At 41.4% G+C, this 15,491-nt stretch overlaps 1 protein-coding gene and 1 long non-coding RNA gene across 3 annotated transcripts in view; one reads left to right on the top strand and one right to left on the bottom strand.

Annotated features, from left to right (window-relative positions):
• LOC106093182 (myeloid differentiation primary response protein MyD88) overlaps positions 1–15,491 on the bottom strand; it is an 88,536-nt gene that overhangs the window by 52,788 nt on the left and 20,257 nt on the right. The window lies entirely within an intron of this gene.
• LOC106093184 (uncharacterized) lies at positions 1,211–3,215 on the top strand. The gene is made up of 4 exons (XR_009398439.1): positions 1,211–1,549; positions 2,130–2,195; positions 2,270–2,355; positions 2,418–3,215. It is a non-coding gene; the product is annotated as an uncharacterized LOC106093184 (long non-coding RNA).

Below are 15,491 nucleotides of genomic sequence, written 5' to 3'. Positions count from 1 at the left end.
CCAAACATTTTCGCAAGCCTCTTTTTGAATCACTACATGGAATATCCCATCCAGGCATTCGAGCAACAACAAGCATGACTAAAACTCGTTTTGTTTGGCCATCAATATCTAAGGACCTGCATGTTTCGACCAAATGTTGTATATCCTGTCAAAAGACAAAGGCTAATCGCCACGTCAAGAGTCCTCTTGGAAATTTTGTGTTACCAACGGAACGTTTTAAAAACATCAGCATCGATTTGGTTGGTCCGCTACCTCCATGTCAAAATTTCAAGTATGTTCTCACTTGTATTGACAGATTTACCCGATGGACCGAGGCTATACCGTTGACAGACATAACAGCAACAACCGTTGCTTCAGCATTTCTGTCAGGCTGGGTTTCCCGATATGGAGTTCCGTCATCTATTACAACCGATCAGGGAAGACAATTTGAATCTGGTCTTTTTCGAGAATTTTCGCGGTTATTAGGAGTAAATGTTACCCATACGACACCTTACCATCCGCAAAGCAATGGCCAAATTGAAAGATGGTATAGAACAATGAAGGCTGCTATCAAGTCATACAAGTCGCAGAATTGGATAGAAATTTTTCCTGTAGTTATGATGGGTTTGCACTCGGCAATTATTCAAGATGTTGGTAATTCTTCTGCTGAAATGGTTTTTGGTACCAACCTCAGACTTCCTGGTGAGATATTTGATAACGTCAACTCCAAATATTCAGACAATTGGATCGATGAATTTCATAATAATATGCAAAATATAAGACCAACTCCTGGAATAAGACATGGGAAGCATACAATTTTTGTACCCATGGATCTACTGAAATGCTCACATGTTTTTGTAAGAAATGATGCAGTTCGAAAACCTCTACAATAGTAAGATATTCAAAATTAGACGAGGCCAGGAAAAGGTTATATCCATCGACCGGCTCAAACCCGCCTATCTCTTAAATGAATCAGAATCAATTCAAGTTCCGGATACTTCAAGCAATTCACAAGGAACGTCAACAATGAAATTACGATGCGGAAAGAAAGTATCATTTGCTTCTGGAGTATAAATTTCGTTTTCACTAGGGAGGGGGTACTGTGGTGTATCCACATTTATTATTCTCAATCGTTTAAATTATTTATTTTTTAATAAAGTAGGTTAAGTTTTCATTTTCCTTGTTAGTTTATATAACACTTTTGAGTTTAAAAAAATATGTTAAATTGAGTAGGCATTGGATTGTCATTTTCTTTTCATTGTACAGAAAAATTTGATTCATTCGAAAAAATATAAGTGACGTGTCAGGAAGCAAAATTAAAAATATTCATAAATTTGTTGTTTGCCTTTTATTTCGTTTTGCACCCTTAACCACGTCAAAGTCTTTTGAAGGTAAACACGGTGGTACACGCAAACCGGGAAGACCAAAAGCCCGATGGAAAGATCAAGTTGTGGGAGACACCTCGAAACTTGGTGTCAGAGATTTAAGAATGAGCGCAGAAGATCGAGGCGCTTGGACCGCTATTCTACGTTCGGCTAGTGGAACAAATATTCTGTCGTAGCCAATTAAAGTAAAGTAAAGTACCGGTTATTATCGGTAGTTGTGGGCAGCACTTTTTCTTAACATCTGACAATTTCTTATTGAAATCAAGAAATTGTGTCAAATTTAAATAAATCGTTTCACAAATGAATTGCTTACCACAATTAATATGCTGAACACAATAAAAATGTAGATCACAATAATATCGCAGTCAAAAACATACCTTTTTATAAAAGCAAATCACTTGAATCGTTGTGTAAACGGGTTTGGGAGATTATCTCAAATCAAGTGGATTTGGGCTCTAGTGTAAACATGAATTAAGACACAAATTTTTTCCTACCATATTAGTCAACAAAACTGGTTTTGCTATTCCATTTTTCTAGAACTTATATAAAACTGTCAAATAGTCCTATTTTAAGGCTTTATTAAGTTTTGTGAATAAGGACGTAAAAAACAATGATCGTTTTTTAATTCATGGCTAGTTGTGGTATATAAAAAACTCGCACACATTCTATATAAATATGGACATAGTACTTTAAATACCACAGAAATCTGTAATGAGTTTTTAATAGCTATTTGCAGTACCATAATAATCCTTAATTACAATTTAGGCCTAAAGTGTTTATGATGCTTTCACCCATTTTGTCAAATATTCTGTTGACGCCATCAAATAACAGGTAAACAAATTTCTTTAAGTTTTTTCTTTTCTCAAATATATTCAAAATTGACATTGTTGTTAAATGCATTGCAGGCATGCCGTGATGCTGCGATAACTGATTATGACGTGGTGGTTGTGACGGAATGGTACCACAGCAGTGGAATATTTTTTCAGGCCGTGTATGCGTTTATCAACATACATATATCACGCCATATAAAGGGTGATTTTTTTTTGATTTTAGCTATTATCTTTTTGACAACACTGGTTTAAACAGCTCACGCACGTTTCGTGTTTTGTTTCACTGTCAAACATCTTCAGTTTGGTCCACAATTAAACCATGAATCGTCTTACAAACGAACAATGCTTGCAAATTATTGAATTTTATTATCAAAATCCGTGCTCAGTTAAGAAAGTTCATCGCGCGCGCATTTTTGCTCATTTTTTCTCATAAGCTGAATTGTCGATTTTGGAGTGAAGGTCAGCCAGAAGCATTGCAAGAGCTACCAGTGTAACCTGAAAGTCACTGTTTGGTACCGTTTATGGGCTGGTGGCATCATTGGACCGTACTTCTGCAAAGATGATCCGAATCGTAATGTAACAGTGAACGGCGAGCGCAACCGTGAGATGATATCCAACTTTTTTTATCCAAATTGCAAGAGCTTGACTTGCATGGCATAAGGTTTCAACAAGACGGTATCACATGCCACACAGCACACGTAACAATGGATTTATTGAGAGGCGAGTTCGGTGTGAACATTTTATGTCACGTTCGGACCGGTCAATTGGCTGCCTATATCGTGCGATTTAACGCATTTAGACTATTTTTTGTGGAGCTATGTTCAAGCTCATGTCTATACAGACAATGGAGCATTTATTTGTGAGATACCGGCCGAAATTTTGGAAAGGGTATGGCAAAATTGGACTAAGCGGATGGACCATTTGAGGCGCAGCCACGGTCAACATTTGAATGAAATAATTTAAACATTATATTATATGGACCGTACTATCGATTCAAATAAAATTTCATTAATTTTTCTGAGATTTGTGTTTTTTTGAAAAACTTTCCTATAGCTCTTAAAAAAATCGCCCTTTATTAGGTGAGATTATCGTGAGGGTGTGAAAATTTTGGCCAGATGAGGCGTCAGATAGTCTGCCTTTTTCTGTAGTAACGACGGAAATATTCCATCAGGTCCGGGTGACTTAAATGGTTTGAATCTCCTCAAGGATTCCTTCACCATCAATTCCGTAATTATAAACCTTCGATCAACGTCATTATTACAAGATTCCGGTGTCTCCGTGAGTCCCGTCGTATCCTGCGGAAAATGGGTTTTCATAAAAAGCCTCAACATGTCCTTCGTTGTCTCTGCTCTCACTCCCATATCGACTACTAAAGTTTCAGTTTGTACATGGATTTTTGAGAGAAACTTTTTATCTTGGCGGCGTCATCAACGCTATTGACCTGTTCGCAGAAAAGCTTCCAGGAGGCACGTTTTGCCGCTCTGGTAATCTGATTGTATTCCTTGAACCGTGTGTGTGTAATACACATCCCAATAAACTTCCGCTTTTTTACGATGTGCTCTGTTAAAAAGTCTTCTGACCTCTTTCCCAATATTGCGAATCTCCCCGGTCATCCAGGGTTTTTCTTGAGCCGATTTCCTTTCGCGAAGAGGACAACTATCTTTGAAGGATCCCACCAGTGCAGTCGTTATCCTGTTGCCATTTTCGTCAAACTCTTCTATGCTTGGACAATCTAAATTATCTTGCCCAAGTCTTCTTCTGAGTAGCCTTCCGAATTTTGTCCAGTTGGTTTTCAACTTATTCCGGAAGCTTATAGGATTCGGCGCTGGCCGTGCTATTCTAAACCTAATGTAGCGATGGTCAAAGAATCTCATCATCCTGAACCTCATCGATCAGATTTCCGGAACATATCTAATACCTCCTCCCTAATCCTATTAACAAAGGTAGCGGCGTTACCAATATTAAGTGTTATTAGGTCGTTAGTATTCAAGAACTCTGCCAGGGCTTGGCCCCGCTTATTAGTTTTGGTGCTACCCCACGAAATGTTGACAGAGTTTACATCACACCCAATTAGCACCTTGTTTCCTGTCGAAATCGAAAGGCAGATAAAGTGATGCCAGGTATGCTCTACCGTCTCCCTGTCTCACCACTGTTGCATCCGACGTTGACAACGCTGAGGAAAATATATAATTCAAATTTCTATGACAAATAACGCAGGTCCTCGGCCGAGTACCAGTGATAGCATAGAATAATTGGTACTTAATATGGTTTAGTCCAGAGACTTTGTTCCGTGTCGTCCATGGCTCTCACTCCGGTGGAGGTTTATCTTGATTACCTCAATCATTGGTCCTCCAGTAAATGGGCATCTTGGTAGTAGGTGATGATCTCATCGTCTGCTCCCTGTTCTTTAGACTGCATTGACTTTCCTGTCACTGCACTGCCTGATGTCATCGTTTTAGGTTCATTGCCTAGTCTAGTCTTCCGACTTTTTATAAAGTCGGTAATGGTTCCATCGTCGGATCCCTGTTCGTTAAGCTGTTTTGGGATTCCATTTCCTATTCTGCCTGGTGTTTCAATACTAGGATCTTTGCCTATCTTAGACTTCCGAATCTTATGTAAATGGGCTTCTTGGGAGTAGGTGATGGTACCATCATCGGCTCCCTGTTCGTTGGGTTGCATTGAGTCTCCTGTAGCTGCGCTGCCTAATGTTTCAATATTAGGATATTTACCTATCCCAGTATTGCGAATCTCGTCGTCGGGTTCCTGTTTGTTAGGCTATGTTGGGTCTCTCGCCACTGCACTGCCTGATATTTTAGTATTAGGATCATTGCTTCTCCTCTTCTTTCCAATATTGAGTCACCTGCCTCTGCACGACCTGGTGTCGCAGAATGAAAATTTCTGCCTATCCTAGTCTTCCCAATCTTGAAAAAGACAGCTTTGCTCCCGTATTGCGCCACGCCTTTAGTCTTAGCCAAACTGTGGGATATCCACCTTTCTCACAAGATCGAGCTTTGCGCCCTCCCAGGGAGCGTGAATACCTCTGACGAGCTGTTTGACGGTATCAATACATTCCGCCGACGCAGAACGGAGCTGATGGAATATTTCCGGCGTTACTACAAAAAGAGACTATCTAGCGCCTCATCTGACAAAAATGTTCACAGCGTGCCTAGGACTTGCATATACTCCGTAAGCCTGGCAGGAGGAAAGGGTGGTGTTTATACCCAAGCCCGGCGTGGTAAGTTATGCGACACCAAAGGCCTACAGACCCATAAGCCTTACGTCCTTTCTACTCAAAACCATGGAACGTATTGTGGACACCTCGATAAAGAGTAGGACATCCAGCCAGCGAACTGCTCAAATACAAACAGCATGACTATATCAAGGGAAGGTCGGTGGAGGCTGCCCTACACGAGGTTGTGCATAAAAAGGAAGAATCCTTCGATGCCAAAACGTACACACTGGCGGTATGCATTGGCACAGGGCACGCAACAGGGGGACATTTTATCGACACTCCTATGGGTGACCACCATAAATGACCTATTACGGATGCTGACCGAAGAGAGATTTGAAACCGTCTGCTACGCAGACGATGTTATAATACTTCTAAAGGTTAAGGATCCGAACGGGCTATGCGGAAAGGCCGAAAGGGTCTTGCATATGGCATATGACTGGGCTAGACCCAAAGGTCTCAAAGTTAACCCAGAGATGACAGAAATATGCCTGTTCACGAGAAAGACGAAGGTGGGCCAATTTAACGCACAACGTTTCCTCAATAAGACGATTCCGATATCTGACAAGGTCAAATACTTAGGTGTGATCTTGGACAGGAAACTGAATTGGAAGTGTCACATTAAGGAGCGTACTAAGAAGGCTCACAGATGTTGGGCACTATGTAGACGGGTCGTAGGCTCGAAATGGGGCCTGAATCCGAGGATAGTCCACAAGAGCGTGATTAGATAAAAAAAAGTTTAAAAAAGTATATTTGATTAAAGTTCATTCTAAGTTTTATTAAAAATGCATTTACTTTCTTTTAAAAAATCCGCAATTACTTTTTGGGCAACCCAGATAAAGATAAAGTGTGGGGCAGCCACTGCGGCTATGAGACTTAAGGCGACGGGAGAATGGATTGAGGATGGGAGCAACTCATACCATAGCGGTATAATCGAGGCGACAATAGGATACCTGGAAGGAGGGGAAGAGGTTTCCGATTGGATACCTGAGATGAACCTTGAAGTCGAGTGCGAGGCACTGCTGCCATCGGCACAGTCTTGGATTGACGGAACCCCAGTATTTCCATCTGGAAGATCATGTTACACGGATGGATCAAAGCTAAAGGACAGAGTGGGCCTGAGGGTTTACATTGAGAACCATAATACGGTCCTGCAGGCGTAGATCCGGGCGATCACGGAATGCGAGAGGTGGTGTGGTGCTAACCCGAGGACGTCGAGTGCGAACATATTTACCGACAGTAAAATTGCCATAAGGGTAATAACAACCAGAACGGTAAGGTCACGAACAGTCTTGCAGTGTAAGAGGAGATTAAAGCCTTCTCAGAGGATGACAAAATCCGCATCGTTTGGGTGCCGGGCCGTAACGGAGTAAGGGGAAATGAAAAGGCAGACGACTTGGCAGTGAAGGCCAGAGGACAGCGGAACGGTCGGTAGGACGGCGAAAATCCTATGGGGGGAACCAGATTGTGAGAAGAAGAGGCTATTACTGAAAGGAAGCAAGAAGGAGGTCAGTATAGCTATTGGTATCATAACGGGACACATAGGACTGCGAGCTTACTTATGTAAAATCGGTGCAGCAACTGATAGCATGTGTAGGTCATGTGGGGAAGATGATGAGATATTGGAGCATTTCCTTTGTCATTGCCCGGCTTTCGGTCTAACAGATACCGGTACTTAGGTGGAGACACAATACCAGCACGAACCAACTTAATGGTATTGAATACAATTAAAGATTTTGTATTTTACAGGTTACTTTATAGTTTTTAGAGCGCACAACAAGCCGAATAAAAGGGTTTTAGGAGTAGAGTACGAACGAATAAATTAAAGTCATTAGAGTGTGGATTAGAGGGTGGTAGTGTGCAAATTCGAGGAGTGGTTTACGATAAGCTATAAAAAATTTAAGAATATAGAACCAGAAGAACCAATGAAAGCTTGAAAATATTAAATCTTTAACTTAGATAAATAAGTTTTCTGGTATCAGCTCGTTGCTGATTTTATAAAAAAACAAGTAAAAAGGCGATAAGTTCGGCCGGGCCGAACTTTGGATACCCACCACTTCAGGTATATAAGTAAACCACCTTCCATCAAAATCCGTTGAACAAATGCATACCTCATGTCCCATAGCAGTTATATCGAAATATATTTCGATTTGGACCAAATACTAAAAAGTAGAAGTCATTGTTCAATTGTGTATAATAAAAGATTGGTCTTTTTAGTAACCATATCTAAAAATAAACCGATCTAAACCATATACGACACGGATTTCCAAAAGCCTAACATAAGTCACGGTGTCAAATTTCAGTGACATCGGATTATAAATGCGCCTTTTATGGGGTCAAGACTTTAAATCGAGATATCGGTCTACATGGCTGCTATATCCAAATCTGGACCGATTTGGGCCAAGTTGCAGAAAAATGTCGAAGAGGCTAACACAACGCACTGTCTCAAATTTCGGCGAAATCGGTCAATAAATGCGCCTTTTAAGGACCCAAAACCTTAAATCGAGAGATCGGTCTATATGGCAGCTATATTCAAATCTGGACCGAACTGGCCCAAATTGCAGAAGTATGTCAAGGGGCTTAACTTAACCCACTGTCCCAAATTTCGGCGACATCGGACAATAAATAGGCCTTTTATGGGCCTAAAACCTTAAATCGAAAAATCGGTCTATATGGCAGCTATATCCAAATCTGAACCGATCAGGGCCAAATCGTCGTGACAAGTTTGACATGGCGTACTACGAGGCCATGACCGTCTTTTTCAAGATTGGGAAGACAAGGATAGGCAAATATCGTCATATTGAGCCATCAGGCGACACCCAAGAACGCCTTACGGACAGGGGCCGACGACGAGATTATCACTGTCTCTCTCAATATTGGGAAGACAAGGATAAGCAACGATCCTAATACTAAAACATCAGGCAGTGCAGGGGCGAGAGACCCAACACAGCCTAACGAACAGGGAACCGACGACGGAACCATCAACGACTTTCTAGAGATTGGGATGACTAGGATGGATAAAGATCCTAATGCTGAAATACAGGCAGTGCAGTGACAGAACTCAATGCCGCCTAACGCACAGGGACCCGCCGATGAGACCACAATCTACTCCCAGGAAATAATTACACAAGATTTGGAAGACTAGTATAGGCAAAGATCTTAATATTGGAACATCGGGCAGTGCAGAGACGGTAGACTCAATACAGCCTTACGAACAGGGACCCGGTGATGGAACCATTACACACTTTCTCAAGATTCGGAAGACTAGGATATGCAAAGATCGTAATATTAAAACATCAGGCAGGGCTCAATGCAGCCTAAGAGTCAAAGGCAGACGATGAAACCATCACCCACTCCCAAAAAGCCCATCTAATGGAGGACCAATGATTGAGGTCACCCAGATAAACCTCCACCAGAGCGAGACACCTACTCACGCTCTAATGGAGAAAGTCAGAAAGGGCAAGATTCATGTTGCCTTAATTCAGGAGCCATGGACTGTTTCTGGACTGAATCATATCAACTACCAATTATTCTATGCTAACACCGGTACTCAGGCGAGGACCTGCGTTATTTGTCATAAAAATGTAAATTATGTATTTCCCCAGAGTTGTCAAAGTCAAATGCAACAGTGATGGGACAGGAAGACGGTGCAGCATACCTGACATCATTTTATCTGCATTTCGACTTTCCGACACCCCCACCTACGTCGAAGCTGAAACGGTTGATGAGGAAAACAAAATAGATAGACAGGAATAGAAGTACTAATAGAGTGCGATGCGAACTCTCACCATATTTTGTGGGGTAGTACCAACATTAATAAGCGGGGCCAAGATAATTTAGATTGGATTATGACTGCACTGGAGCCTTTCGATGATAGCTGTCCTCTTCAAGAAAGGAAACCAGCCCAAAAAAAGCGCTGGATGACCGGGGAGATTCGCAACATTGGGAAAAAAAGTCCGCAGACTTTTAAACAGAGCACGTCATAAAAAATCGGATACTGGGATGTGTATTACACACGGCTCAAGGAATACAAAAAGATTACCAGACCGGCAAAACATGCCTCCTGAAAGCTTTTCTTCGAACAGGTCGATAGCGTTAATGACGCCGCCAAGGTAAAAAAGTTTCTCTCAAAAACCCATGTCCAAACTGAAACTTTAGTGGACGACATGGGAGTGAGAGCAGAAATAACGAATTTTCCATAGTATACGGCTGGACTCACCGGAATATTGGAATAATAAGGTTGATCGAAGGTGTATCATAATGGAATTTATGGTCAAGGAAGCCTTGAGGAGATTCAACCGGACCAGATGGAATATTTCCGGCGTTACTACAGAAACAGGCAGACTATCTGGATCCTCATCTGGCAACTATTTTCACAGCGTGCCTAGGACTTGCATATACTCCGAAAGCCTGGCAGGAGGCAAGGGTGGTGTTTATACCCAAGCCCAGCATAGCAAGTTATGCGACAGCAAAGGCCTACAGACCTATAAGCCTTACGTCCTTTCTACTCCAAACCATGTAACGCATTGTGGATACCATGATGAAGAGTAGGACATCCAGCGAACTGCTCAAATACAAATAGCATGCCTATGTCAAGGGAAGGTCGGATAAGACTGCCTAGCACGAGGTTGTGCATAAAATAGAAGAATCCTTCGATGCTAAAACGTACACATTGGCGGTTTGCATTAACATCGAGGAGGCGTTTAATAACGTGCAAACCGACACATTGATCCAATACTTAGACCAGTATCGGGTGGACCGGGTCCTTAGAGACTGGATAATTTATATGCTAAGGAACAGGTGCATAAATTGTGGGTCCCATGACATGAATATAAGGGGGAAAGTGACACAGTCCACGCCACAGGGGGGCATTTTATAGCCACTCCTTTGGGTGACCACCATAAATAACATACTACAGATGCTGACCACAATCCACATAAAAGCCAAATTCTTCAACATCACCCTTATTTGTGCCCATGCCCCGACAGAAGATAAGAACGAGCAGACTAAGGATATTTTCTACGAGCGCCTAGAGGAAAGGAAGACATCTTTGGTCCAACAGTCGGAAAGTTTAGCCTCACGAGATAACATCCAGTAATGGGTTGAGGCAGATTACGCCGCCGCAAACAACATGGTAGTTAGTAGCACCAGATTTCAGCAAAAAAAATAGTCACAAAGCCACATGGCTGTCACCCGATCAAAGTACGAGGAACCAAATAGATCACGTTGTGATAGACTGACCCAACTGCTTGATGAAAGCACTCCTTGTTCCGATGATATAATGGCGCAGTGGCAAACCATTACCAACTCCAATGGAAAATGCCGCGAAATCCGTACTTGGGTACCGGAAGCCTCCCCCAAGAAACCCATGGTACAACCAAGAGTGTCGAGATGCGAGAAACCAAGAATGCGCCATATAAAGCAACCCTGCAATCAGTAGCAGATCGAAAAAGGAAATGGTAAGACGTGAGTCTGAGCGAATAAAGATATACAGGAGTCAGAATGAAGTCCGGAAATTCTGCCAAAGAATTAAACATCAAACGGATGGTTTTGGTGCAGTCACATCCTCCAGCAGAGACAAAGAAGGAAATGTGGTAACTGACACAGATAGAATGCTGAGAATATGGAAAGAACATTTTACCCAACTGCTAGTGTCCGACGTTGGCAGCGATGAGGATACCGCAGAACCAATCAATAATGATGGTATAGAATGTTTACCTCCTAGTCAGAATGAGGTCCAAGTAGTAGTGACCCGACTGAAGAACAACAAGGCAGCAGGAGCCGACGGATTTCCTGCTGAAATCTGCCAGATGTTGAAGGCGACATCTGGCTAGAAGAACGCGTACGCAATGATTGGAACCTCAGCATACTATGACCCGTAAACAAGAAAGAAGACAAGACGGAATGTGCCAACTACATAGGAATTAGTCTCCTCCCATCGCATACAAGTTACTCTTGAGCGTACAGTGTGAAAGGTTAAAACCTAAAGTCAATGAGATAATTGGGTCGTACCAATGCGGCTTTAGACCTGGCAAATCCACCCTGGACCAGATATTCACACTGCCCCAAATCCTGGAAAAGACCCCAGGAGGACAAATCAACACCTACCATTTCCTTGTTGAATACAAAGCCGCTTTCGATACTCCTTTACTTTCAAAGGTATTTCAAGACTTGTCTGAGTTTGGTATCCCTGCAAAATTAATAAGACTCTACAGGATGACACTGACTGATACGCGTTCCTCAGTGAGAATAGGAAAGAATCTCTCCGAACCATTTAATACCTAACGAGGTTTCAGACAAGGAGACAGCCTATCGTGTGATCTCTTTAATATCCTGCTGGAGAAGATTATACGAGATTCAGATGTGAATAGATATGGCACACTAATCACAAGAGAACACATGCTACTCGCCTATGCCGACGACATCACAGGTCGGTCACCGGAAGGATTAACTGCAGCCTTTAAAAGAATCGAAAGAGCGTTAGTGAAAATGGGTCTGGCCCTAAATGGAGATAAGATGAAATGGATGATTTAAACTCCTAAAACGCCTTGTACAACCTAGCAGATAAAGAAAATTGAAAAAGTTGAGATAGTCAGCAACTTTATCCACCTCGGCACCGCCGTAACCGACACGAATGACACCAGTTTTGAGATAAGGGAATTACACTATACAAGACACTAATACCACCCGCGTTGTGATATGGTTCTGAGGCATGGGTACTTGTGAAAGCAGATGAGGCAGTGCTTGGAGTATTTGAGAGAAAGATTCTTCGTTAATGGAGAATACAGGCGACGTATGAACCACGAGCTGTATGACGACGGTAGCATAGTTACACGTATCGAAATACAACGGTTGTGTTGGCTAGGTTATGTTGTCAGAGTGGATGAAGAAACTCCAGCAAATAAGCCTTTTGAAGGCAAATAAAAACCCGATGGAAAGATCAAGTGGTGGGAGACACCTCGAATCTTGGTATCAGAGATTTTAGAATGAGCGCAGAAAATTGAGGCGATTGGAACGCTATTCTACGTTCGACTAGTGGAACAAATGTTCTGTCATACCCAATTAAAATATGACTGAGGAGGGATTTGAAGCCGTCTGCTATGCAGACGATGCTATAATACTCCTTATGGGTAAGGAAGCGAACCAGTTATGCAGAAGGCTGAAAGGGTCTTGCATATGGCATATGACTGGGCTAGACCCAAAGGTCTCAATGTAAGCCCAGAGAAGACAGAGATATACTTGTCTGTTCACGAGGAAGTCGTAGGTGGGCCAATGCAATGCACCACGTTTCCTCAATAAGACGATTCGATATCTGACAAGGTCAAATACTTAGGAGTGATCTTGGATAGGAAACTTAATTGGAAGTGTCACATTCAGGAGCGTACTAAGAAGGCTCACAGATGTTGGGCACTGTGTAGACGGGCCGTAGGCTCGAAATGGGTCCTGAATCCAAGGCCAGAAGCGTGATTAGACCAATATGGAGAGCAATATGGAGAAAAAGTTCAACGTGAGGATCATACAACAAATTCAGAGAACATGTTGTCTTGGCAAAGGCGGAGCGATGAGGACCACACCCACTAGGGCACTGAAGACAGCGGCGCAGTCTTGGACCGACGGAACCCTAATATTGCCATCTGGAAGATCATGTCACACGGATGGATCAAAGCTAGGGGATAGAGTGTGCATGGGGGTCTACATTGAGAAACCAGGGACTGGTTTAGACTGCCTGAAAATAATAATTTCCTGCGGGCAGAGATCCGGGTGATCACGGAATGTGTGAGGTGGTACTTACGCAAGGACGTCGAGTGTGAACATATCTACGAACAGTAAAATGGCCGTAAGGGCAGTAACAACCAGGACGGTAAGGTAACGAACAGTCTTGGAGTGTAAGGAAGAGATTAACGCCTTTTCTGAGGATGTCAAAATCCACATCGTTTGGGTACAGGGCCATAACGGAGTAAGGAGGAATAAAAGGGCAGAATTTTTGGCAGTGAAGGCCAGAGGACTGCCGTGAATAAACTTGGTTAACCCGAAGCTTTTCGGGTCGATGCAGTCGGATTTAAGAGCGTGGACAACAAACGGGCATGTAACACTGTGGAACAGAGAAACATTCCGTAGGTCTGCGAAAATCCTATGGCGTGATCCGGATTGTGAGAGGACGAGGCTATTTTTGAAAGGAAGTAGGAAGGTCATAGCGGGAAACATAGGACTACGAGCTCACTTATGTAAAATCGGTGCTACAAGGACATCATATGGGGAAGATGATGAGACGTTGGAGCATTTCCTATGTCATTGCCCGGCTTTCGCGGCTAACAGACTCCGGTACTTAGGTGGGGACCCAATACCAGACATGGACTAGGGGTGTGGTATGAAAAACAATTAGGGATTTTGTAAGTAGTACGAATTTCCTAAAGATTTTCTTTTTCGAGGTTACTTTTCGTTGTAAGAGTACACAACAAGCCGTTTACTGGCTCAGGTGTATGTCTATTGTGGCATAGGGCAGATTAGTATCTGCACCCTCTTGTCAACCGAACCTAAGGTGAAATATACAACTTCTCAAAAAATTTGTTACATTTAACATATGAAAAATGTTTTTGTTGATTTTACAAGCAAATTTCCCTGAGTGTAACTTTTTTGCTATATTGTATACAAACTTTTGAAGCCAAAATGCAACCATGAAACCTAGAAGTTTAGATTACAAATATAAGGAAATTTTTGTTTTGTGTATTGTAAAAGAGGGCACAGCGCAGCATACCAGGGTTGGGTAATACCAAATAATACCTATTTTGCACACAGTGGAAATGTTTTTTTGAGTATGTTATTTGAGGATTGTAAAGAAATTTTTAATTTCTTTTATTGTAACGTAGCATTATTGAACGTAACTAACTTTGTTTATTGTAAACCCTTGAGCAGCTTCGTCTTCGGTAAAATTACCTTTCTGTTGTTGTTAAACCAAAAACTTTTTATTTGCAAAAGTGCTTCAATTGCCAGAACTATTATTTGTATGCCGGACTAATAATTATTCTCTTGTGTCTCTCCTAATAGAGAGAAATAGGGAGTATTTGCGAGTATAAACCAGTGGTTGGCAAAAATACTCACACTATTGCACATTACGTTGTACGTATACAAGAAATCCCAAGCAAGCCCATAGGCTTGCAAATAGTTGCAATGGTGTGTGTCCATCACTGGTATAATCACATTTTCACATACAAAATGTTTTCCTTTTTTGTTTTAACTGAGCAAAGAACAGTAAGTATATTGAGCAGCTCGGTAGAGTGCGGTACTCCGGTATGTCCAATGACAAACATTATGTATTGTTTGGTAACATTTACACGACAAAGAAATATCCATCCCATAGTAGGTATTTAAATGTACGAAAACAACAACTACGATAAGTATTTTTTGTTCTATTTATAACATAACGAATACAGCAGATCATAAAACATAAACATAAAGGAGCTGTGCGAAAATGGAAAGCTTTTAATATAGCTATGTATCATATCGTAACAAATAAATCCAAATAAACTCGGAAAGTGTTTGAGTTACCAACTGAGATCTGCTTATAATTGGCGAAATATTGAGTTTGAAGTAATTACAAACTTAAATTGAACTTCGCATACTTTTCAATCAACACAATTTATTTTAAAATTAAAAAGAATATATGTATTGTGTTGCCCAAAAAGTAATTGCGTATTTTTCATATAGTCGGCGTTGACAAATTTTTTCACAGCTTGTGACTCTGTAATTGCATTCTTTCTTCTGTCAGTTATCAGCTGTTACTTTTAGCTTGCTTTAGAAAAAAAGTGTAAAAAAGTATATTTGATTAAAGTTCTAAAGTTAATTTCTATTAAAAATGCATTTACTTTCTTTTAAAAAAAATCCGCAACTACTTTTTGGGCAACCCAATACATAAACATGACGTTAAATTATTTTATAAATAAAGAAAAACTAGTTGAAATCCCGAATAACATATTATATATCAAAAATTAAAGGTATTGTCGGGTAAAAACTCTTGCAAGCATTTATCGCAAAACAACATGTACTTTCATTCTAAACAAAATCCAACGG

Source organism: Stomoxys calcitrans, chromosome 5, assembly GCF_963082655.1.
Source record: "Stomoxys calcitrans chromosome 5, idStoCalc2.1, whole genome shotgun sequence".
NCBI lineage: Eukaryota > Metazoa > Arthropoda > Insecta > Diptera > Muscidae > Stomoxys > Stomoxys calcitrans.
Note: the sequence above shows the minus strand (reverse complement) of the source record. Positions and strands in the feature narration are given on the sequence as shown.